Here is a 26772-nt window from a genome sequence, read left to right as displayed (position 1 = left end):
CCGGTTCCACTCACTCACCACCCTTTGAGTGAAAAACTTACCCCTGACATCTCCTCTGTACCTGCTCCCCCGCACCTTAAACCTGTGTCCTCTCGTAGCGACCATTTCAGCCCTGGGAAATAGCCTCCGAGAATCCACCCTATCTATTCCTCTCAACATCTTATAAACCTCTATCAGGTCGCCTCTCAACCTTCGTCTCTCCAGGGAGAAGAGACCCAGCTCCCTCAACCTATCTTCATAAGGCATGCCTCCCAATCCAGGCAACATCCTTGTAAATCTACTCTGCACCCTCTCAATAGCTTCCACATCCTTCCTGTAGTGAGGTGACCAGAACTGCGCACAGTACTCCAAGTGGGGTCTGACAAGGGTCTTATAAAGTTGCAGCATTACCTCCCGACTCCTAAACTCAATCCCTCGATTAATGAAGGCCAGTACACCATACGCCTTCTTGACCACATCCTCCACCTGCGAGGCCGATTTAAGAGTCCTATGGACCCGGACCCCAAGGTTCCTCTGCTCCTCAACACAGCTAAGAGTTCATTGACTAACCTATAGCGGGGTTGATACTGCTTTCGATCATTGAGTGGGAGTGCTACCTCGGAGATGCAGTGCTGGATCGGGTGGTAGATGCTCAGGACCTGTTGGGGGGCAATTTTAACCAAAGCTGCCTGGAGGGAACCGCCAGGATTGGGGTAACGCTGTCTTCAGTCTCCCCCAAGGAAGGAACATAGAGGCTGCCTATCAAACAGCATTCCACTCAATCCTGTGGCCTGCTGTGTTTGATTGGTCATACCCTCCCGTGTTTGTCTGTCATTCTTGGGGTCTGGAGTAACAATGTGGAGATGTTGGACTGGGGTAAACACAGTAAGAAGTCTCACAACACCAGATTAAAGGTTTAAACTGGTTGGGCTTTAACCTGGTGTCGTGAGACTTCTTAGTGTGATCTGCAGTAAGTCAGGGAGATAAAGGAACCACCACAAATAAAGAAATCTCTTTTTATCAGGAAAGTGAAGGGTGAATATCTGGAACACATTGTCCGGTGAGGCGATGGAAACAGGTACAGTGGCGGCATTTAAAGGGCAGTTAGATGAACAATTGGGAATGGAAAGATACGGACTGTGTGAGTGCGAAAGGTTTTAGTGGTCAGCGCACACTTAACATAGAACATTACAGCGCAGAACAGGCCCTTCGGCCCACGATGTTGCGCCGACCAGTTAAAAAAAAAACAACAATGACCCACTAACCTAAACCAATCCCTTTTCGTCCATAAACCTATCCACGGATCTCTTAAACGCCCCCAAACTAGGTGCATTTACAACCGCAGCAGGCAGGGCATTCCAATCCCTCACCACCCTCTGGGTAAAGAACCTACCCCTGACATCCGTCCTATAACTACCACCCCTTAATTTAAAGCCATGCCCCCTCGTGCTAGATTTTTCCATCCGAGGAAAAAGGCTATCACTATCCACCCTATCTAAACCTCTAATCATCTTATATGTTTCTATAAGATCCCCTCTTAGCCGCCTTCTTTCCAGCGAAAACAACCCCAAATCCCTCAGCCTCTCCTCATAGGATCTCCCCTCCATACCAGGCAACATCCTGGTAAACCTCCTCTGCACCCTCTCCAAAGCCTCCACATCCTTCCTGTAATGTGGGGACCAGAACTGCACACAACACTCCAAGTGCGGCCGCACCAGAGTTGTGTACAGTTGCAACATGACGCTACGACTCCTAAATTCAATCCCCCTACCAATAAATGCCAAGACACCGTATGCCTTCTTAACAACCTTATCTACTTGATTCCCAACTTTCAGGGATCTATGTACACATACACCTCGATCCCTCTGTTCATCCACACTATTCAGAGTCCTCCCGTTAGCCCTATACTCAACACATCTTACAGCGCAGAACAGGCCCTTCGGCCCACGATGTTGCGCCGACCAGTTACAAAACAATGACCCACTAACCTAAACCAATCCCTTCTTGTCCATAAACCTATCCACTTGGCAGGCTGATAGACCTGTTTCTGTCCTGTACCGTTCTTTCTTTTTAGAGTCTTGGATCTCTAGCTTTAATACTCAGGATGGCTGTATAGGGCATTGGTGAGGCCGCAGCTGGAGGACTGTGTGCAGTTTTGGTCGCTGCACTTACGCAAGGATATTTTGGCCTTGGAGGGAGTGCAGAGGAGGTTTACTAGGCTGATACCGGAGTTGAGGGGGTTGAGCTATGAGGAGAGGCTGAATAAACTAGGCTTGTACTCGTTAGAGTTTAGAAGAATGAGGGGAGATCTCATTGAGACGTATAAGATGATGAATGGGATGGATAGGATAGAGGTGGAGAGGCTCTTCCCGCTCAGAAAGGACAGTAGGACTAGGGGGCACAGCCTCAAGATAAAGGGGGGGTGGTTTAGAACGGAGTTGAGGAGGAACTTCTTCACTCAAAGGGTGGTGAATCTCTGGAATTCTCTGCCCGTTGAAGTGGTGGAGGCTGCCTCGCTAAATATTTTTAAGACGCGGGTTGATGGGTTTTTGATAAGAGAGGGGATTAAGGGTTATGGGGAGAGGGCGGGAATGTGGAACTGAGCCACGACAGATCAGCCATGATCTTATTGAATGGCGGGGCAGGCTCGAAGGGCTAGTTGGCCTACTCCTGCTCCTATTTCTTATGTTCTTATGTTCTTATGTTAACACTGCACAACAGTTTGGACCTGCAATCATTGTTGTAAAGTCGGGAACTGCAGCGATCAACTTCTATCCGGCAAGATTCCACATCAGGATCCACTATTTCCCAAATCGGCTTGATGAGCTCCAACACTTCCCAGCTATTTCCCTCCCCGTGTGGTGCTGTCCCAGTCTCCATATCCACCTCACTGCTTCCCCTCTCAGCCCCGTTGTTTCTGGGAGTTCACAGACTCCCACCGCCCCCCCACTATCACTCACTAGCTGTCCAGTTAATGCTAATGATCTTTATTGTATCGCACACTGGAGACCTCGCTCTGTGGGAAACCAATCGTTTCCACCTCCTGCTCTGGGAATAACATTTCCAGCTGCAGCATTTACTGGACATTGTGTAGAGGGAGGCGCCACATTCCGTCCTCGCAAACAATATTCCCAGCTGGAAAACCTCAGCCCTCCATCCGTAGGTATTTGGTTACTGGGGATGGACAGCTGTTCTTTACATTCGGTGTTGTTGGTTCTATGATGTGACCGTACAGTCTCATGGTGTCAGTGTGTCTCAGTGGGCAGCGCTCTTGCCTCTGACTCAGAAGATTGTGGATTCAAATCCCAGAGAACAACATAGCACAGGAACAGGCCCTTCGGCTCCCTAAGCCTGCACCGATCATGTGTCCCGAACTAGACTATCCATTTGTATCCCTCTATTCCCAGTCTGTTCATGTGGCTATCTAGATAAGTCTCAAATGATCCTAGCATGTCCCCCTCAACCACCTTGCTTGGGAGTGTAATCCAGGCCCCCTCTCTGTAAAATACATTCCCCTGCATACCTGTATTGAACTTTGCCCTCCCCACCTTGAACTTGTGTTTGTCATTTCCGACGTGGGAAAAAGCTTTCAACTGTTCACTCTATCTACGCCCTTCATAATTTTATAACCTTCTATTAGAATGCCCCCCAACCTCCGTCTTTCCAGGGAGAACAACCCCAGTTTACCCAATCTCTCCTCATAGCTAAGACCCTCCATACCAGGAACATCCTGGTAAACCTTTTCTCCACTCTCTCCGAAGCCTCCACATCCTTCTGGTAGTGTGGCGACCAGAACTGGACGCAGTATTCCAGATGTGGTCTAACCAACGTTCTATATAACTGCAACATCACATGCCAACTTTTATACTCTATGCCCCGTCCAACAAAGGCAAGCATGGCATCTGCCTTCTTCACCACCTTTTCCACCTGTGTTGCCACCTTTAAGGATCTGTGGACTTGCACACCCAGATCCCTCTGTGTGTCTATACTCCTGATGGTTCTGTCATTTATTGTATAGCTCCCCCCTGCATTAGATCTACCAAAATGTATCACTTCACATTTATCTGGATTAAATTCCATCTGCTGTTTCTCTGCCCAATTTTCCAGCCTATCTATTATCCTGCTGTATTCTCTGACAGTGTTTGTCACTATCAGCAACTCCAGCAATCTTTGTGTCGTCCGCAAACTTACTAATCAGACCAGCTACATTATCTTCCAAATCATTTATACATATCACAAATAGCAGAGGCCTCAGTACAGAGCCCTGCGGAACATCACTAGTCACAGACCTCTAATCAGAAAAAGACCCCTTCACTGCCTCCCTCTGTCTCCTATGGCCAAGCCAGTTCTGTACCCATCCAGCTAGTTCACCTTCGATCCCATGAGATTTAATCTTTTGCACCAGCCTGCCATGAGGAACCTTATCAAATGCTTTACTAAAATCCATGTAGACGACATCCACCGCCCTTCCCTCGTCAATCATTTTTGTCACCTCATCAAAAAACTCAACCAAATTTGTGAGGCATGACCCCCCCTCGTACAAAACCATGTTGTCTATCGCTAATGAGATAATTCAGTTCTAAATGTGTATCGATCTTATCGCGAAGAATCTTCTCCAACAACATCCCTACGAAGAATGTCAAGCTCACTGGCCTATAATTACTCGGTTATCCTTGCTATCCTCCTTTAAATAATGGGACCACATTTGCTATCCTCCAATCCTCTGGGACCTCACCTGTGTCCAATGAAGAAACAAAGATTTCTGTTAGAGGCCCAGCAATTTCATCTCTTGTCACTCTCAGTAATCTAGGACAGATGCCATCTGGCCCTGGGGATTCGTCTACCTTAATGCTTCCTAAAATACCTAACACTTCCTCTCTTGTAATTGCGATTTGTTCTAATGGGTCTACACATCCCACCAATCAACGTGTCCCTCTCCTTTGTGAATACCAACACAAACTATTCATTTAGGATCTCACTTACTTCCTCGGGTTCTAAGCATAATTCCCCTCTGTTCTTGAGAGATCCAACTCTCTGACAACTCTCTTGTTTCTAACGTCTGTATAAAATGCCTTGGGATTCTCCTTAATCCTGTCTGCCAAGGAGATTTCGTGACCCCTTTTTTGCCCTTCTAACACCCTGTTTGAGTTCTTTTCTACTGTCTCTGTTTTCCTCCAGTGCCTCATCTGTTTTTAGTTGCCTGGACCTTATGTATGCCTCTTTTTTCCTTTTCGATTCGACCCACAATTTCTCTGGTTATCCACGGCTCTCGAATCCTACCTTTCCCACCCTTCCTTTTTACAGGCACATGCCTGTCCTGCACTCCTTAAAAGACTCCCACATGCCAGATGTGGATTTACCCTCAAACAGCCTCTCCCAATCAACAGCCACCAAATCCTGCCTAATCCGGCTGTAGTTAGCCTTCCCCCAATTCAGCACCTTACCCATAGGACAACACTCATCCTTTTCCATGACTATCCGAATTGTGGTCACTATTTGCCACATGCTCCCCCACTGAAACTTTGACCTGATTGGGCTCATTCCCCAGTACTAGGTCCAGTATAGCCCCCTCTCTAGTTGGACAATCGACATATTGTTCTAAAGAACCTTCCTGGACACACTTTACAAAGTTGTTTCTCTCTCTCTCCCCCACCCCTTCCCTTAGGGATTTCCAGTCTATATGAGGGAAATTAAAGTCTCGCACTACAACAACCCTATTTATTCTCCACCTGTCCAGAATCTCCTTACATGTTCAACTTCCTGTGGGCTTTGGAAGGCCTGTAGTATACCTCCAGCAAAGTGACCACACCCTTCTTGTTTCTGAGCTCTACCCAGAGTGTCTCGTTACATGATCTTTCCAAATTGTCCACCCTCTATACTGCTGCAATATGCTCCCTAACCAGTATTGCTACTTCCCCACCTCTTCTAGCCCATCCTGTATCTTGCCTAAAACACTTATACTCTGGAATATTCAGCTGCCATTTCTGTCTCCCTTTTAACCAAATCTCTGTCACTGCAACCACATTTGAGTTCCGTGCACGCATTAAGGTTCTTAGTTCATCTGTCTTGCGTGTTACATAAGAACATAAGAAATAGGAGCAGGAGTAGGCCATCTGGCCCTTCGAGCCTGCCCCGCCATTCAATAAGATCATGGCTGATCTGTCGTGGCTCAGTTCCACATTCCCGCCCTCTCCCCATAACCCTTAATCCCCTCGCTTATCAAAAACCCATCAACCCGCGTCTTAAAAATATTTAGCGAGGCAGCCTCCACCACTTCAACGGGCAGAGAATTCCAGAGATTCACCACCCGTTGAGTGAAGAAGTTCCTCCTCAACTCTGTTCTAAACCGCCCCCCCTTTATCTTGAGGCTGTGCCCCCTAGTCCTACTGTCCTTTCTGAGCGGGAAGAGTCTCTCCACCTCTATCCTATCCATCCCATTCATCATCTTATACGTCTCAATGAGATCTCCCCTCATTCTTCTAAACTCTAACGAGTACAAGCCTAGTTTATTCAGCCTCTCCTCATAGCTCAACCCCCTCAACTCCGGTATCAGCCTAGTAAACCTCCTCTGCACTCCCTCCAAGGCCAAAATATCCTTGCGTAAGTACGGTGCCCAAAACTGCACGCAGTACTCCAGCTGCGGCCTCACCAATGCCCTATACAGCTGCAGCAAGACCTCCCTACTTTTATATTCAATCCCCCTCGCTATGAAGGCCAGCATCCCATTCGCCTTCCTGACCACCTGCTGCACCTGCAGGCTGGGTTTTTGCGACTCATGCACAAGGACCCCCAGGTCCCTCTGCACCGTCGCCTGCTGCAGTTTTTCTCCACGTAAGTAATAGTCCTTCCTACCATTATTCCTACCAAAGTGGACCACCTCACACTTGCCAACATTAAATTCCATTTGCCATTTCCTGGCCCATTCGCCCAGCCTATCTAGATCCTTCTGCAGACTCTCCACACCCTCCGCACAATTTGCCTTTCCCCCAATCTTGGTGTCATCAGCAAATTTCGACACCATACACTCGGTTCCCTCCTCCAGATCATCTATATAAATGGTAAATAGCTGAGGCCCCAGCACCGACCCCTGGGGCACTCCACTAGTCACCAACCGCCAATCCTTGCATTTCAGCTCCTTGCATTGAAGCAGATGCACTCCAGGCCCACTGAGTTCATCCTCCCCCAGATTGCCCTTCCTCTTAGCCTTGTCTTGGCGTCCTACGCTTGCTGGCCTACTGTTCTGATCCCCATCCCCCTGCCACATTAGTTTAAACCCACCCGAACCAAATTAGTGAACCTCCCAACCAGGATATTGGTGTCCCTCCAGTTCAGGTGTAACCCATCCTTCTTGGGCAGGTCCCATCCTCGCTGGAAGACTTCCCAGTGGTCTACAAATCTGAAACCCTCCCAGTTCTTCACCCATGTGTTGAGTCGCACAATCTCCCTGGCTCCTCGCCTCACGAGCACGTGGCCCAGGGATGCTACCCCAGAGATCCTGCTTCTTCCGAACTCACTAAATTGCTTTTGCGGCAGCTCCCTGCTCTTTCTGTCGAGTTAACGGGACAAATGTGGACAATGATGTCTCGGTGATCACCCCCTCCTTTCAGGATGCTTTCTATCTGCTCGGAGACATCCTGGAGCCTGGCACCAGGGAGGCAGACACCCATCCTGGAGTCTCGTTCCCGCCTGTCTGTGCCTCTAACTATTGAGTCCCCCACTGCTATTCTCCCCCTTTCCCTTCTGAGCCACAGAACCCGACTCCGTGCCAGAGACCTGGACACCATGGCTTATCCCTGGAAAGTCATTTCCCCCCCTCCGAACCCCCACAGTATCCAAAATGGGATACTTATTTTGGAGGGGAACACACAGAGGGGGTCCCTGCACTAACTGTTCCCTCCCCTCTCCTCTCCTGACAGTCACCCACCTTAATTTTTAGGTGTTACTACTTTGCGATAACTGCTATCTATCACCCTCTCTGCCTCCCCGAATGATCCAACGTTCATCCAGTTCCAGATCCAGTTCCCTAAGGGGGTCTGTGAGGGGCTGGAGCTGGGTGCACCTCCCACAGCTCAAGTCAGCAGGGTCACTAATGGTGACCCTGACCTCCCACATCCTGCAAGAGGAGCACTGAACTGCTCCAACTGCAAACCCCTCGACCCAAACTCCAAACTCTCCCCGCTCTGTGTTCCCGCTCTTCAAACTCTCCCCGCTCTGTGTTCCCGCTCTTTAAACTCTCTCCGCTCTGTGTTCCCGCTCTTCAAACTCTCCCCGCTCTGTGTTCCCGCTCTTTAAACTCTCTCCGCTCTGTGTTCCCGCTCTTTAAACTCTCCCCGCTCTGTGTTCCCGCTCTTTAAACTCTCTCCGCTCTGTGTTCCCGCTCTTTAAACTCTCTCCGCTCTGTGTTCCCGCTCTTTAAACTCTCTCCGCTCTGTGTTCCCGCTCTTTAAACTCTCTCCGCTCTGTGTTCCCGCTCTTCAAACTCTCCCCGCTCTGTGTTCCCGCTCTTTAAACTGTCCTTAAAAAGTGGAGCACTGAACTGCCTTAACTGCCATCCAATCCACCCCAAACACCCAACTGTTGCCGTGTTTGAGTCTTCAACCTGTAATCGAGGTTGATGTTCCATTGCATCACTGGGATGAGCTGCACTGTTGGAGGTGTTATGTTTTGGATGAGGCACTAAACCAAGTCCTACCTCTCTCTGTTGGATTCTTCCAGAAAGAAGTAGGGAAATCTGGTCTCTCGAGTAATATCAACACCTGTACAGAGTTTCTAATGTATTATATTTCAACCAATCTATACATCTCACTGTGCAGAGTCCTGCTACCGTTCCTGATGTTACAACAAGGACTAAACTGCGAAAGTACTTCAGTTAAAAGTACTTTAGAACACACCAGGACATCCTGAAGTCATGAAAAAGTAACAGAAATGCAGATTTTTCTTTGCCCTCATCCGCTTGGAGTTGATTGTGTCACACTTAGACCAAAGCTACATTGGAAGCTGTGAAACCCTGGGAACTGGTTTGACTCAATGGTATGGAGCTCAGACTTTTGACTGTGACCCTAGTCATTCCCCACTTAACTGTGTGAGGATTCAGAAATCTCTTGGAGTTAACAATGTATTTAGCATCCTTTCGAAACAAGTTACTCGTACGTAGGAATGTATAATTCTTTCATTTAGTAAATAGATTGGCAATATGGAAATGTCTCTCTGGTTAGGATTTCAGCGTTTGTTTTAAACATTTGTAGATATGACTAAATCCATCACTACTCAGGTTTCGCTGTGTTCAGAATCTGTTTTGGTGATGTCTCTAGACGCTTTGTTCTAATGACAAAGCCTGGAGCATCGGACAGCAGTCTCAAGTACTCGTTGGAGTTTAGAAGGATGAGGGAGGATCTTATAGAGACGTATAAGATAATGAAGGGGATGGATAGGGTAGAGGTAGAGAGATTCTTCCCGCTTAGAAAGGACAGCAGGACTAGAGGGCACAGCCTCAAGATAAGGGGGGGGTGCAGTTTAGAACAGAGTTGAGGAGGAACTTCTTCACTCAAAGGGTGGTGAATCTCTGGAATTCTCTGCCCGTTGAAGTGGTGGAGGCTGCCTCGCTAAATATATTTAAGTCACGGGTAGATAGGTTTCTGATAGACAGGGGAGAAAGCGGGAAAGTGGAACTGATCCACTATCAGATCAGCCATGATCTTATTGAATGGCGGGGCAGGCTCGAAGGGCTAGATGGCCGACTCCTGCTCCTATTTCTTATGCTTCAGGATGATCTTATAGAGGTCTATAAAATAATGAGGGGCACAGATCAGCTAGATAGTCAATATCTTTTCCCAAAGATAGGGGAGTCTAAAACTAGAGGGTAGAAGTTTAAGGAGAGAGGGGAGAGATAGAAAAGGGTCTGGTGGGGCAATCTTTTCACACAGAGGGTGGTGAGTGTCTGGAACAAGCTGATAATAGTACAGGCGGGTACAATTTTAACTCTTAAAAAGCATTTAGACAGTTATGGGTGTAGTGGGATATGGGCCAGACATCAGCAATTGGACTAAGCTTAGTGGTTTAAGAGAAGGATAGCATGAACAAGTTGGGCCAAAGGGCCTGTTTCCATGTTGTAAATCTCTAGGGCAACCTCCAGATGAAGCTACACCCATAGGCTTTACGTCTGGTCATAATGTAAACATAGCTGTTCTCCCCATATTACACTTTATCAGACATACTGATACCGCCCCCCTTTTATCTTGAGGCTGTGCCCCCTAGTCCTACTGTCCTTTCTGAGCAGGAAGAGTCTCTCCACCTCTATCCTATCCATCCCATTCATCATCTTACACGTCTCAATGAGATCTCCCCTCATTCTTCTAAACTCTAACGAGTACAAGCCTAGTTTATTCAGCCTCTCCTCATAGCTCAACCCCCTCAACTCCGGTATCAGCCTAGTAAACCTCCTCTGCACTCCCTCCAAGGCCAAAATATCCTTGCGTAAGTGCGGTGCCCAAAACTGCACACAGTACTCCAGCTGCGGCCTCACCAATGCCCTATACAGTTGCAGCAAGACCTCCCTACTTTTATATTCAATCCCCCTCGCAATGAAGGCCAGCATCCCATTCGCCTTCCTGACCACCTGCTGCACCTGCAGGCTGGGTTTTTGCGACTCATGCACAAGGACCCCGAGGTCCCTCTGCACCGTCGCCTGCTGCAGTTTTTCGCCACGTAAGTAATAGTCCTTCCTACCATTCTTCCTACCAAAGTGGACCACCTCGCACTTGCCAACATTAAATTCCATTTGCCAGTTCCTGGCCCATTCGCCCAGCCTATCTAGATCCTTCTGCAGACTCTCCACACCCTCCGCACAATTTGCCGTTCCCCCAATCTTGGTGTCATCAGCAAATTTCAACACCCTAGATGGCCTACTCCTGCTCCTATTTCTTATGTTCTTATGTTCTAATTTATTCATGACGCATAGACTTGGATTGTTAAATCGTGCGACAGATTTTGGATGAGGCTAATTACTTTGCAGTGTAAAAATACAAAGAAATGGGGCAGATCCCATTAAAGGATGCGTTTCATGTTATAGAGTCACTGGCTCGGAATTACACAGAATCAGGAAGACTTCTGTGTATCTCTAAAATTGGCAGTCAGGATCTAGAAGTGAAAGTTCCATCCCCCCATTTTCAACAGGTCCAATTTTTACCATCGGGGAAAGAGGGTGCTCACACGTGAGGGAAAGCCAAACTCGGGGCCATTTAAACGCGGTGCTGAGGTCAAACAAACTGCATTTTCACTGTCCCGATGTCTTTAATTGTAATGTTGCTGTCTCAAGTTGATGGAGTAGATGTAAACGCCTCGAAGGGTGGGTGAGGTTTAATTCATGATCTGAAGTTTTTAACAATTTCCTGCACTTTGCGCTTGGAATAAAAGAACAGGCTTAAGTTATCGATGAGAGTTAACAAAAACATTGTCTGCCGAGCTCCTTTGATTGACAGGCTGTCTGGTCTAAGTTAGAGAAAAAAAAACACCATTTCTACAGTTTCAACAGTATTCTTTATTGACGTTTCCCAAGAGCTATTGTTATTTAATTATGTAGGCTTAGCTGACTGTGAAAGACTGCAATTATCTCAGCAGGGGTTCTTAGTTCAGAGCTTGATGGGCAGTTTAAAGAGGCTATTAAAGGATTAGCTATCTTTTGATGTGTGTGCTGAATAGAAGTGTGTTTGTTTTTATTGTCAGGATACGATGAGAAGGAAAAGAGACCCCTTTAGCAGGTACAAGAGGAGTAAATCAGCGGACACATTAGCAGAGTATAGAATGTGCAGTGTGGAGCTTGAGAAGGCAGTTAGGAGAACAAAGATTAGAGCTCTGGCTGGTAAAAGTAGGGGAAAATCGCAAGATATTCTATAAATATAATGGGAAGAGGATTACCAGAGAAAGAAGAGGATTGTTAGGGACAAAGGGGGCAGTGTGAGTGTGGAGCCAGAGGATCTTTCCCTGCTGGAACAGGCTATGTAAACACAGCAGACCCTGACAATTTTGAAGGTGTGCTCCAGCAAGTGTTGTAGGGTTCCCCTCTGCAATCCAGGTAGCCCGACTGTTGGCTGATGGTTTGTTCCCAGGCTTTCCTGGTCACAGCGTGCCTCTCGATGTCTGAGTACTGTCTGCAGGTACATCTCCATGCTGAGATGTGGGGTGGGATCTTGTGGCTGTGCTTGTCCTAAGACTGTACTCGTTAGAGGGGGGACCTTATAGAGACGTATAAGATAATGAAGGGGATGGATAGGGTAGAGGTAGAGAGATTCTTCCCGCTTAGAAAGGACAGCAGAACTATGGACAGTGATAGCTATATGGATATATATATATGGATATATATATAAACATGGATAGTGATAGAGGGTAGTGAATCTCTGCCCATTGAAGTGGTGGAGGCTGCCTCGCTGAATATATTTAAGTCACAGATCGATAGGTTTCTGATAGACAAGGGAATTAAGGGGAGAAAGCAGGAAAGTGGAACTGATCCACTTCAGATCAGCCATGATCTTATTGAATGGACAGTGATAGCCTTTTTCCTCGGATGGAGAAAGCTAGCACGAGGGGGCATAGCTTTAAATTAAGGGGTGGTAGTTATAGGACGGATGTCAGGGGTAGGTTCTTTACCCAGAGGGTGGTGAGGGATTGGAATGCCCTGCCTGCTGCAGTTGTAGATGCGCCTAGTTTGGGGGCGTTTAAGAGATCCGTGGATAGGCTTATGGATGGAAAGGGTTTGGTTTAGGTTAGAGGGTCATTGTTTTTTAACTGGTCGGCGCAACATCGTGGGCCGAAGGGCCTGTTCTGCGCTGTAATGTTCTATGTTCTATGAACTGGAGGACACAGCCTCAAAATAAGAGGGGGTCAGTTTAGAACAGAGTTGAGGAGGAACTTCTTCTCTCAGAGGGTAGTGAATCTCTGCCCGTTGAAGTGGTGGAGGCTGCCTCGCTGAATATATTTAAGTCACGGGTAGATAGGTTTCTGATAGACAGGGGAGAAAGCGGGAAAGTGGAACTGATCCACTTCAGATCAGCCATGATCTTATTGAATGGCGGGGCAGGCTCGAGGGGCTAGATGGCCGACTCCTGCTCCTATTTCTTATGTTCTAAGACTGGAAAATCCTGCCAGAGGCCAACGGACCTTTGCATCCATGTCCCCTGGTGGGTGGGATGGGAGAATGATATCCGTGGTGTCAGCAGAAGCACATGTTTGACAAGGAACTCTGCACCGTTACCCTGACAAAGCCTCATTCTCCGATTTCCCCCCCTCTAGACATGCTGGTTTATTTCCTACAAAAGCCCTCTTAAATACTAGCAGAGTGAGGTGGGCCGATTGGCCTGTTTCTGTTCTGTACAGTCTACGTAGAACTTCTAGGCGTTCAACGAGTTTCCCTGAGAAAGCTGTGTTTAAATATTCTTGCTCCTTCCTTCTGAAACGAGCCCTCCCCGCCAATCACATCCAATACAGAGGGTATTAAAAACAAAATGTAAATGTTAAATTTCAGCTTGGGGAAGTGTCTACTCATTGAGCGAGTGCAGCTAAGCAGCGTCCTGGTTCATTCCGAGGTTTGACCTTCAGGCTTTGAACAGTAGTGTGTGAATAAACAGTTCCAATCGGAGACAAAAACAAGATCAGGAGTTTATAGTAAATTTGTTATGATTTCAAACAGCTTTTGAATCACGTAAATGAAACTAACGAGGAAATACTGGAAACAGTATGGAGGGGAATTTTAATCGATCTGTCTCTTTGGGGAACCAGCTTTAGGTATGAAACTGATTTTACACCCCTTCCTGTTGTACTTTCTACACGTTTCGATGTGTCGGGTGTAATATGCAATTCTTGTTGCATTGTGAATTATGCTGTAAATTGTGATGAATTTTACTCTTTCGCACGAACATCTCTCAATATTCAGTGTAATCTGACCAAGGTTTTGTTCAAGTTTAACATTAACCTATTTCCAATTCAGTGCCTCGAATAATGTTTTGTTTTGTTATGAACCATTTGTGTATCTTTATCCCCCAAATTATTTTGTTTCTCGACCCCATTTAGACATTGACTGATATGGCAGTGCTCTTTATATTCTTCCTACTAAAATGTTTCACCTCAAAGTTCATTCCCCACCCGTTTAGTTTATTCACATCTTCTTGAATTTTTTTTTAGAATTCTCCTCTTCGATATGAACCTTTTCAGCATCATTTTCAAATGCTGAAATTATTCTTCTGTATCCTGAGTCTGGTTTGCTAATGTAAATAGTGAACGTGATCATTTCTCTGGTTTATTTGCTAAAGATTGGAAGCAAAGTCAGGGCTTTTTTGCTGAGAGTTTGCCAATATTTCAGCATTGTTAACATAGAAAAACTACAGCGCAAACAGGCCCTTCAGCCCACAAGTTGCGCTGATTGTTCAATGGTCTTAATCTTCTTCGCTTTGAACCCATTTTCTTCAGATCGTTGTGAAGAGCCTTGGGATTGTTTTTTATTCTGAAATGCACGTTAAAAGGGCGGCACGGTAGCACAGTGGTTAGCACTGCTGTTTCACAGCTCCAGGGATCTGGTTCGATTCCCGGCTTGGGTCACTGTCTGTGTGGAATTTGTACATTCTCCTCATGTCTGCGTGGGTTTCCTCTGGGTGCTTCGGTTTCCTCCCACAATCCAAAAATGTGCGGGATAGGTTGATTGGCCGTGCTAATAAAATTGCCCCTTAGTGCCCTGAGTTGTATAGGTTAGAGGGATTAGTGGGTAAAATATGTAGGGATATGGGGGTAGAGCCAGGGTGGGATTGTGGTCGGTGTAGACTCGATGGGCTGAATGGCCTCTTTCTGTACTGTAGGGTTTCTATGATTCTATATCCCTATCTACCAGGCCTATCTATAACCCTCAATCCCATTAGATCCCATATACTCATCCAGAAGTCTCTTAAAAGACCCCAGCGAGTTCGCCTCCACCACCACTGACGGCAGCCGATTCCACTCACTCACCACCCTCTGAGTGAAAAACTTACCCCTGACATCTCCTCTGTACCTGCTCCCCAGCACCTTAAACCTGTGTCCTCTCGTAGCGACCATTTCAGCCCTGGGAAATAGCCTCCAAGAATCCACCCTATCTATTCCTCTCAACATCTTATAAACCTCTATCAGGTCGCCTCTCAACCTTCGTCTCTCCAGGGAGAAGAGACTGAGCTCCCTCAACCCTTGTCAGACCCCACTTGGAGTACTGTGCACAGTTCTGGTCGCCTCACTACAGGAAGGATGTGGAAGCTATTGAGAGGGTGCAGAGGAGATTTACAAGGATGTTGCCTGGATTGGGAGGCATGCCTTATGAAGATAGGTTGAGGGAGCTGGGACTCTTCTCCCTGGAGAGACGAAGGTTGAGAGGCGACCTGATAGAGGTTTATAAGATGTTGAGAGGTATAGATAGGGTGGATTCTCAGAGGCTATTTCCCAGGGCTGAAATGGTCGCTACGAGAGGACACAGGTTTAAGGTGCTGGGGAGCAGGTACAGAGGAGATGTCAGGGGTAAGTTTTTCACTCAGAGGGTGGTGAGTGAGTGGAATCGGTGGTGGTGGAGGCGAACTCGCTGGGGTCTTTTAAGAGACTTCTGGATGAGTATATGGGATCTAATGGGATTGGGAGTTATAGATAGTTCTATGGCTTGGTAGGTATAGATGTGATCGGCGCAACTTGTGAGCTGAAGGGCCTGTTTGTGCTGTAGTGTTCTATGTTCTACGAACTCCCTCATGACCTTCAAGGCGTCTTGAAATTAATAATCTTATTTACTACATTGCAGAAGTGCAGTTTGGCTTCAGTTTAAGGTGCATTGTTAAGGTTAATTTCCATTGTAAGAAGCAGCATTTGTATTTATATTCCTACTGTAAAGATGTTATAAGCACCGAAAGCTGATAACACACAAAGCAGGAGGAGGCCATTTGGCCCCTCAAGCCTGCTGTATCTTTCAATAAGCCGATCTGACTGTGGGCTCAACCCCACAATCTTCCTTTCAGGTTACAGTTCAATTCCCTTTTCTCACGGCAGACTGGCACAGAAGTCACCTTCTGCACGTGGGATCAGAGGTAGGCTCTTTACTCAGAGGTCGTGGAATGCCCTGCCTGCAGCAGCTGGGGACTCGCCAACTTTAAGGGCGTTCAAATGGTCAGTGGATATGGATAAGATTGGAATAGTTTAGGTTAGAGGGTCATTAGATTGGTTCCACTGGTCGGCGCAACATCGAGGGTTCGAAGGGCCTGTACTGCGCTGGAACGTTCTATGTTTTATATGGGTTCAGTGGTGAGCTGGTAAGGTGGATACAAAACTGGCTCGGTCATAGAACTGGAGATGCCGGCGTTGGACTGGGGTTAAAACAGAAAGAAGTCTCACGACGTAAGATCTTGGGTTCGTGTCACATTATCTGTAACCCCCTCTGGACTTGCAAAATCTCACTAACTGTCCTGTCTGGAGACGATACACATCTCTCTAACCTGTGCTTAATGCTCTCTCCACTCACATTGTCTGTACCTTTAAGACTTGATTAGCTGTAAAGATTGATATTCCAATCATTATTGAGTTTGTGTCTCTATATACCCTGTTTGTGATCAGGACTCCCACCCACCTGACAAGGGGACATCCAGTTCCGAAAGCTAGTGGCATTTGCGACAGATAAACCTGTTGGACTTTAAGCTGGTGTTGTGAGACTTCTTTTGGTCAAAGAAAACAGAGGGTAGCAGTGGAAGGGTGTGTTTCTGAATGGAGAGCTGTGACGAGTGGGCGCCGCACTTACGCAAAGATATTTTGGCCTTGGAGGGAGTGCAGAGGAGGTTTACTAGGCTGATACCGGAGATGAGGGGGTTGAACTATGAGGAGAGGCTGAATAAACTAGGCTTGTACTCGTTGGAGTTTAGAAGAATGAGGGGAGATCTCATTGAGACGTATAAGATGATGAATGGGATGGATAGGATAGAGGTGGAGAGACTCTTCCCGCTCAGAAAGGACAGTAGGACTAGGGGGCACAGCCTCAAGATAAAGGGGAGGCGGTTTAGAACGGAGTTGAGGAGGAACTTCTTCACTCAAAGGGTGGTGAATCTCTGGAATTCTCTGCCCGTTGAAGTGGTGGAGGCTGCCTCGCTGAATATTTTCAAGGAGCGGGTTGATGGGTTCTTGATAAGAGAGGGGATTAAGGGTTATGGGGAGAGGGCCGGAAAGTGGAACTGAGCCACGACAGATCAGCCATGATCTTATTGAATGGCGGGGCAGGCTCGAAGGGCTAGATGGCCTACTCCTGCTCCTATTTCTTATGTTCTTGTGAGTGGTGTTCCTCAGGGATCAGTGCTGGGCACTTTGCTGTTTGTAATATATATAAATGATTTGGAGGAAAAATGTAACTGGATTGATTAGTAAGTTTGCAGACGATACAAAGGTTGGTGGATTTGTGGATAGCGATGAGGACCACCAGAGGATACAGCAGGATATAGATCAGTTGGAGACCTGGGCAGAGAGATGGCAGATGGAGTTTAATCCGGACAAATGTGAGGTAATGCATTTTGGAAGGTCTAATACAGATAGGAAATATATAGTAAATGGCGGAACCCTTAAGAGTATTGATAGGCAGAGGGATCTGGGTGTACAGGTACACAGGGCACTGAAAATGGCAATGCAGGTGGAGAAGGTAGTCAAGAAGGCATACGGCATGCTTGCCTTCATCGGCCGAGGTATTGAGTTGATAAATTGGCAAGTCATGTTGCAGCTTTATAGAACCTTAGTTAGGCCACACTTGGAATATAGTGTTCAATTCTGGTTGCCACACTACCAGAAGGATGTGGAGGCTTTGGAGAGGGTACAGAAAAGATTTACCAGGATGTTGCCCCTGGTATGGAGGGCATTGGCTATGAGGAGAGGTTGGAGAAACTTGGTTTGTTCTCACTGGAGCGACGGAGGTTGAGGGGAGACCTGATAGAAGTCTACAAGATTATGAGAGGCACGGACAGAGTGGATAGTCAGAAGCTTTTTCCCACGGTGGAAGAGTCAATTACTAGAGGGCACAGGTTTAAGGTGCGAGGGGCAAGGTTTAAAGGAGATGTAAGAGGCAGATTTTATACACAGAGGGTGGTGGGTGCCTGGAACTCATTGCCGGGCGAGGTCGTGGAAGTGGATACGGTAATGACTTTTAAGTATATGAATATATAGATGATCTGGAGGAGGGAACCGAGTGTAGGGTGTTGAAATTTGCTGATGACACCAAGATTGGTGGAACGGCAAATTGTGCGGAGGGTGTGGAGAGTCTGCAGAAGGATCTAGATAGGCTGGGCGAATGGGCCAGGAACTGGCAAATGGAATTTAATGTTGGCAAGTGTGAGGTGGTCCACTTTGGTAGGAATAATGGTAGGAAGGACTATTACTTACGGGGCGAAAAACTGCAGCAGGCGACGGTGCAGAGGGACCTCGGGGTCCTTGTGCATGAGTCGCAAAAACCCAGCCTGCAGGTGCAGCAGGTGGTCAGGAAGGCGAATGGGATGCTGGCCTTCATAGCGAGGGGGATTGAATATAAAAGTAGGGAGGTCTTGCTGCAGCTGTATAGGGCATTGGTGAGGCCGCAGCTGGAGTACTGTGTGCAGTTTTGGTCGCCGCACTTACACAAGGATATTTTGGCCTTGGAGGGAGTGCAGAGGAGGTTTACTAGGCTGATACCGGAGATGAGGGGGTTGAACTATGAGGAGAGGCTGAATAAATTAGGCTTGTACTCGTTAGAGTTTAGAAGAATGAGGGAAGATCTCATTGAGACGTATAAGATGATGAATGGGATGGATAGGATAGAGGTGGAGAGACTCTTCCTGCTCAGAAAGGACAGTAGGACTAGGGGGCACAGCCTCAAGATAAAGGGGGGGTGGTTTAGAACGGAGTTGAGGAGGAACTTCTTCACTCAAAGGGTGGTGAATCTCTGGAATTCTCTGCCCGTTGAAGTGGTGGAGGCTGCCTCGCTAAATATTTTTAAGAAGCAGGTTGATGGGTTTTTGATAAGAGAGGGGATTAAGGGTTATGGGGAGAGGGCGGGAATGTGGAACTGAGCCACGACAGATCAGCCATGATCTTATTGAATGGCGGGGCAGGCTCGAAGGGCTAGATGGCCGACTCCTGCTCCTATTTCTTGTGTTCTTATGTTCTTATGAATGGGATGGGAACGGAGGGATATGGTCCCCGGAAGGGTATAGGGGGTTTTAGTTCAGTCGGGCAGCATGGCTTGGAGAGCTTGTTCCTGTGCTGTAATTTTCTTTGTTCTTTTGAATGCTTTAATTGAATCTGTTTCCACCACATTTTCAGGCGATGAATTCTAGACCCCAACCAGTTGCTGTGTGAAAAGATTGTTTTTCTCAAATCACTTTTGCTCGTTCCGATCTGTCCAGAGCCCTCGTGATTTTGAATACCTCTATCCAATTGCCTTTCAGCCATCTCTCCAGGGTTAAACAGTCCGATCCTCCCCAATCTATAAGTCATAGTTCCTCTTTCCTGGAAGTATACTCGTGAATCTTGTTTGCGCTCTCTCTAAGGCCTTCACATCCTTCCGAAAAACACAATGTTCCAAACTGGCTGCGATACTCCAGCTGGGGCTGAGTTTGTAACTTGCAGAAGTTCAACATAATCTCCTCGCTCTGGTACCCTGCGCTCCTTCATAATAAAGCCCACGTTATTAGGTTTTGTGTAAAAAGCCAGGAAGGAACTGTTCCCACTGGTAGAAATATCGGGACCCTGAGGGTACAGACTGAAGGTAACTGGTATTAAAAAGCAAAAGTGATTTGAGAAAACAATCTTTCCACGCAGCAATTGGTTAGGGTCTAGAATTCATCGCCTGAAAATGTGGTGGAAACAACTAGGGCAAGAGAAAAGAGGATTGAACTGTGACCCGAAAGGAAGATTGGGAGATCAGTAATAAAGCCCAGGTTACTGTATGTTTTATTAACCGCACTCTCAACCTGTCCTGCCACCTTCAAAGGCACCCAGGTCCCTCTGCTCCTTTTAGAATTAAGCAGCACGGTAGCACAGTGGGTTAGCACTGCTGCTTCACAGCTCCAGGGTCCTGGGTTCGATTCCCGGCTCGGGGTCACTGTCTGTGTGGAGTTTGCACATTCTCGTGCGTTAAGGATCCATAGGACTCTTAAATCGGCCTCGCAGGTGGAGGATGTGGTCAAGAAGGCGTATGGTGTACTGGCCTTCATTAATCGAGGGATTGAGTTTAGGAGTCGGGAGGTAATGCTGCAACTTTATAAGACCCTTGTCAGACCCCACTTGGAGTACTGTGCGCAGTTCTGGTCGCCTCACTACAGGAAGGATGTGGAAGCTATTGAGAGGGTGCAGAGGAGATTTACAAGGATGTTGCCTGGATTGGGAGGCATGCCTTATGAGGATAGGTTGAGGGAGCTGGGACTCTTCTCCCTGGAGAGACGAAGGTTGAGAGGCGACCTGATAGAGGTTTATAAAATGTTGAGAGGAATAGATAGGGTGGATTCTCAGAGGCTATTTCCCAGGGCTGAAATGGTCGCTACGAGAGGACACAGGTTTAAGGTGCTGGGGAGCAGGTACAGAGGAGATGTCAGGGGTAAGTTTTTCACTCAGAGGGTGGTGAGTGAGTGGAATCGGTGGTGGTGGTGGAGGCGAACTCGCTGGGGTCTTTTAAGAGACTTCTGGATGAGTACATGGGATTTAATGGGATTGGGGGTTATAGATAGTTCCATGGCTTGGTAGGTATGGATATGATCGGCGCAGCTTGTGGGCCGAAGGGCCTGTTTGTGCTGTAGTGTTCTATGTTCTCCTCGTGTCTGTGTGAGTTTCCTCCGGGTGCTCCGGTTTCCTCCCACAGTCCAAAGATGTGCGGGTTAGGTTGATTGCTAAGAAATTGCCCCTTAGTGTCCAAGGATGTGTAGGTTAGAGGGATTAGTGGGTATAATATGGCGGGATATGGGGGTAGGACCTGGGTGGGATTGTGTTCAGTGCAGACTCGATGGGCCGAAGGGCCTCTTTCTGCACTGTAGGGTTCTGTGGTTTAAACACTATATTTATTGGACAAGATTAGACTGTGTGTAATGGTAACCCTCATGTTCATGCCAATGGTCAAAGTAAAACAACAAGCACTGATACTTTTCAAAACTACAGACGGTTTAAAAAAAAATGATAAATGGCAGGAGATTTAAATGCCTGTCATCTTGACAACTCTCTTTGCTAGTTCACTTGACAGCTCCCTTTGGTCATCCTTTAGCTGTTCCAGTGAGTTGACAGTTCCAATGAGTTTTACACACCTGCACATTCACTTTTCATAGAATTATAGAACCCTACAGTGCAGAAAGAGGCCCTTCAGCCCATCGAGTCTGCACCAAACACAATCCCACCCAGGCCCTACCCCCATATCCCTACATATTATACCCACTAATCCCTCTAACCTACACATCCCTGGACACTAAGGGGCAATTTCTTAGCACGGCCAATCAACCTAACCTGCACATCTTTGGACTGTGGGAAGAAACCGGAGCACCCGGAGGAAACCCACGCAGACACGAGGAGAATGTGCAAACTCCACGCAGACAGTGACCCCGAGCCGGGAATCGAACCCAGGACCCTGGAGCTGTGAAGCAGCAGTGCTAACCACTGTGCTACCATGCCGCCCAAATCCAAAAGGTACCTGACCTCTCCTAAAGGTGCCCTGCGACTACATCCAAAGAATTCCTTTAATTTTAGACATTCCCCTCCCAGGGTTAATGAGTTACCTGCTGAACTAACTGCTCCCAGCTTTGTGGAAATTAGACCAGACTAAAGTTGAACAGTTCTCTATCAGAAACCTATCTACCCGTGACTTAAATATATTTAGCGAGGCAGCCTCCACCACTTCAACGGGCAGAGAATTCCAGAGATTCACCACCCTTTGAGTGAAGAAGTTCCTCCTCAACTCCAATCTAAACTGCCCCCCCCCCCCTTATCTTGAGGCTGTGCCCTCTAGTCCTGCTGTCCTTTCTAAGCGGGAAGAGTCTCTCCACCTCTACCCTATCCATCCCCTTCATTATCTTATACGTCTCTATAAGATCCTCCCTCATCCTTCTAAACTCCAACGAGTACAAACCCAGTCTATTCAGTCTCTCTTCATAGTCCAACCCCCTCATCTCTGGAATCAGCCTAGTAAACCTCCTCTGAACAAAGAACAACACAGCACGGGAAACAGGCCCAAGGAGCCCACGCCGCCATCTTAACTCTGCACTCCTTCCAAGGCCGATATATCCTCCCGCAAGTGCGGCGACCAAAACTGCGCACGGTACTCCAGCTAATTCCACACCTGGACTGGTGTAAAAACGGCAACACAGCCTTGCCTACAATTCGTGGCGAGTCAATGATGAGAAAATGGACTGTGATGACTTCAATAGGTTTGCTGTGCAGATACATGGATTTGGTGTCTGTGGGAGTTTGCGCATTCTCCCCGTGTCTGCGTGGGTTTTCTCCGGGTGCTCCGGTTTCCTCCCGCACCCCAAAGATGTGCTGATTGGAGGTAATAAATTGTCCCTAAATTCTATGTTCTATGTTCTAAATTAGTCTCCCTCAATGTGGATGGCCATAAAACAATAGATAAGGGTCATGGGTGGAGGGTAATGTTAAAATGGCGGCGGGGGCTCGTTGGGCCAAAGGGCCTGTTTCCCAGGCTGTTTTTGTTCTTTGTTCTTTGAAATCCGCTGCCTTCCTGAATGTTCTTTCCTGTATCAAACTCAAACACACGCTGCTCCATCTCTCCACTTGCGTTGTCAGCAGGAAGTAACTATTTCCTGTATCATTTGCTTTCAAAGTACATTGTGCAACGAACGTACCCATAAATATCAAATAATTGTGACTAATCGTTGGTCAGCGTTTTTGCACAGTGCTGAGCGAGACGATATCTCGCTCACGAGCTTGCCTAACCGACGACACAACGCACTCACGGGCTTGTGACTCATCTCCAAGAATATCATATGAATGAGTGAGCACGGAGAGGGCAGTGTGCTGTTCCTCTTTGGAGAGCGGCAACGGGAGGTAGGGATTACAATTGCCAGTCTGCGCAGCGAGATGGGGAACAGGAGCTTGAGCTGAGTGTGAGTTGATGTGGAGTTGGGTTGCTGGGTTTGCGTTCGCTCAACCAGTAAGAACATAAGAAATAGGAGCAGGAGTCGGCCATCTAGCCCTTCGAGCCTGCCCCGCCATTCAATAAGATCATGGCTGATCTGTCGTGGCTCAGTTCCACATTCCCGCCCTCTCCCCATAACCCTTAATCCCCTCTCTTATCAAAAACCCATCAACCCGCGTCTTAAATATATTTAGCGAGGCAGCCACCACCACTTCAACGGGCAGAGAATTCCAGAGATTCACCACCCTTTGAGTGAAGAAGTTCCTCCTCAACTCCGTTCTAAACCGCCCCCCCTTTATCTTGAGGCTGTGCCCCCTAGTCCTACTGTCCTTTCTGAGCGGGAAGAGTCTCTCCACTTCTATCCTATCCATCCCATTCATCATCTTATACATCTCAGTGAGATCTCCCCTCATTCTTCTAAACTCTAACGAGTACAAGCCTAGTTTATTCAGCCTCTCCTCATAGCTCAACTCCTGAAGAAGTTCCTCCTCAACTCTGATCTAAACTGCCCCCCCTTATCTTGAGGCTGTGCCCTCTAGTCCTGCTGTCCTTTCTAAGCGGGAAGAATCTCTCTACCTCTACCCTATCCATCCCCTTCATTATCTTATACGTCTCTATAAGATCCCCCCCTCATCCTTCTAAACTCCAACGAGTACAGACCCAGTCTATTCAATCTCTCCTCATAGTCCAACTCCCTCATCTCCGGTATCAGCCTAGTAAACCTCCTCTGCACTCCTTCCAAGGCCAAAATATCCTTGCGCAAGTGCGGCGACCAAAACTGCACACAGTACTCCAGCTGCGGCCTCACCAATGCCCTATACAGTTGCAGCAAGACCTCCCTACTTTTATATTCTATCCCCCTCGCTTTAAAGGCCAGCATTATCTTTCATTTGTCCGCCATGTGGGAACGTGAATGTTCTGTTTCTCTTCCCTCCTCTCCGCTGTTTCAAGCTCCGAGTTCACCTGGTTAATATTCGCAACGAGCATCTGTTTAGTCTTGGCTGCCTTCTTGGAGTCAAAACCATTTTCGAGGCTACCTTTTGTCTTTTTATTTAGAAAAGGAAAGAGATCGTGTTCAAACTTAATCATGGAAACCTTTTAGAATTTGATGCTTCAAGAGTCTGGCGGAAAAACAGAGGGGTAAATGAGGTGACGGCTGTAATTACAGAGTTCGCTGATAGGTCCTGGAATGAGCTCCCTGAAAATCGGGGGACACCGATTCAAAATAGGAACCTTCAAGAAGGGAATTGGATGTCGATCAGAGGAATAGATAGGGTGGATTCTCGGAGGCTATTTCCCAGGGCTGAAATGGTCGCTACGAGAGGACGCAGGTTTAAGGTGCTGGGGAGCAGGTACAGAGGAGATGTTAGGGGGTAAGTTTTTCACTCAGAGGGTGGTGAGTGAGTGGAATCGGCTGCCGTCAGTGGTGGTGGAGGCAAACTCACTCTTAAAAGATGAGTACGTGGGATTGGGAGTTAGAGACAGGCCTGGTAGGTAGGGATAGGATCGGTGCAACTTGTGGGCCGAAGGGTCTGTTTGTGCTGTAGCGTTCTATGTTAAACTTGTAAAGGAAAGTATTTCAGTGCTGTGGGGAACTGCTGGTGAGTGCGACTAATGGACAGTCCTTTCAGAGAACCATGAGGGCTGGAATGGCCACTTTTTGTTCTGGGGCGAGGGATGGTGGCGTAGTGGGGATGTTACTGGTAATTCAGAGGCCCAGCATCGTATTCTGGAGAAATGGGTTCAAATCCCACCGTGGCAGCTGATGGAATTTAAATTCAGTTCATAAATTTGGAGTTGAGAGCTATCCTGACCACAGAACTATCATTGATTGTTGTAAATACCCATCTGGTTCCCAACTGTTCTTTTAGGGAAGGAAATCTACTGTCCTTCTCTGGTCTGGTCTACGCGTAACTCCAGACCCAAAGCTGACTCTTTAAGTGCCATCTGAAATCGCTCAGTTCAAGGGCAGATAGGGTTGGGCAATAAACACTACCCTAACCAGCCGTGCCCACATCTTGCTCCAACTGTACAGGGCACTGGTGAGGCTGCAGCTGGAGTACTGTGTGCAGTTTTGGTCACTGCACTTACGCAAGGATATTTTGGCCTTGGAGGGAGTGCAGAGGAGGTTCACTAGGCTGATACCGGAGATGAGGGGGTTGGACTATGAAGAGAGACTAAATAGACTGGGTCTGTACTCGTTGGAGTTTAGAAGGATGAGGGGGGATCTTATAATAAGATAATGAAGGGGATGGATAGGGTAGAGGTAGAGAGGTTCTTCCTGCTTAGAAAGGATAGCAGGACTAGAGGGCACAGCCTCAAGATAAGGGGGGTGCAGTTTAGATCAGAGTTGAGGAGGCACTTCTTCACTCAAAGGGTGGTGAATCTCTGGAATTCTCTGCCCGTTGAAGTGGTGGAGGCTGCCTCGCTAAATATATTGAAGTCACGGGTAGATAGGTTTCTGATAGACAGGGGAATTAAGGGGAGAAAGCGGGAAAGTGGAACTGATCCACTTCAGATCAGCCATGATCTTATTGAATGGCGGGGCAGGCTCGAAGGGCTAGATGGCCTACTCCTGCTCCTATTTCTCTGCCCGTTGAAGTGGTGGAGGCTACCTCGCTGAATATATTTAAGTCATGGGTAGATAGGTTTCTGATAGACAGGGGAATTAAGGGGAGAAAGCGGGAAAGTGGAACTGATCCACTTCAGATCAGCCATGATCTTATTGAATGGCGGGGCAGGCTCGAAGGGCTAGATGGCCGACTCCTGCTCCTATTTCTTGTGTTCTAATGAATGAATTAAGAAAAGAATGGTCCAATGGGCAGGATTATGATGCTGAACTGCGTTGATCATTCAGTATTGGAGAAGTGTGAGGTAATCCATTTCGGTAGGAATAACAGATGTGTTGAGTATAGGGCTAACGGGAGGACTTTGAATAGAGTGGAGGAGCAGAGGGATCTAGGTGTATGTGTACATAGATCCCTGAAAGTTGGGAATCAAGTAGATAGGGTTGTTAAGAAGGCGTACGGTGTCTTGGTGTTTATTGGTAGGGGGATTGAATTTAGGAGTCGCAGTGTCATGTTGCAACTGTACACAACTCTGGTGCGGCCGCACTTGGAGTACTGTGTGCAGTTCTGGTCCCCACATTACAGGAAGGATGTGGAGGCTTTGGAGAGGGTGCAGAGGAGGTTTACCAGGATGTTGCCTGGTATGCAGGGGAGGTCCTATGAGGAGAGACTGAGAGATTTGGGGTTGTTTTCACTGGAAAGAAGGCGGCTAAGAGGGGATCTTATAGAAACATATAAGATGATTAGAGGTTTAGATAGGGTGGATGGTGATAGCCTGTTTCCTCGGATGGAGAAATCTAACACGAGGGGGCATGGCTTTAAATTAAGGGGGGGTAGTTATAGGACGGATGTCAGGGGCAGGTTCTTTACCCAGAGGGTGGTGAGGGACTGGAATGCCCTGCCTGCTGCAGTTGTAAATGCGCCTAGTTTGGGGGCGTTTAAGAGATTGGTGGATAGGTTTATGGACGAAAAGGGATTGGTTTAGATTAGTGGGTCAATGTTTTTTTTTAAAAATAAGACTGGTCGGCGCAACATTGTGGGCCGAAGGGCCTGTTCCGCGCTGTAATGTTCTATGTTCTATTGTAGATAGACAATGTG

The 26772-nt window shown here is 47.4% G+C and overlaps 1 protein-coding gene across 2 annotated transcripts in view; it reads left to right on the top strand.

The window, feature by feature from the left end:
* The window catches only part of sh2b2 (SH2B adaptor protein 2), a 159919-nt gene that overhangs the window by 41156 nt on the left and 91991 nt on the right, over positions 1–26772 (top strand). The window lies entirely within an intron of this gene.

Source organism: Carcharhinus amblyrhynchos, chromosome 23 (assembly GCF_965287045.1).
Source record: "Carcharhinus amblyrhynchos chromosome 23, sCarAmb.v2.hapA, whole genome shotgun sequence".
NCBI classification, from domain to species: domain Eukaryota; kingdom Metazoa; phylum Chordata; class Chondrichthyes; order Carcharhiniformes; family Carcharhinidae; genus Carcharhinus; species Carcharhinus amblyrhynchos.
Note: the sequence above shows the minus strand (reverse complement) of the source record. Positions and strands in the feature narration are given on the sequence as shown.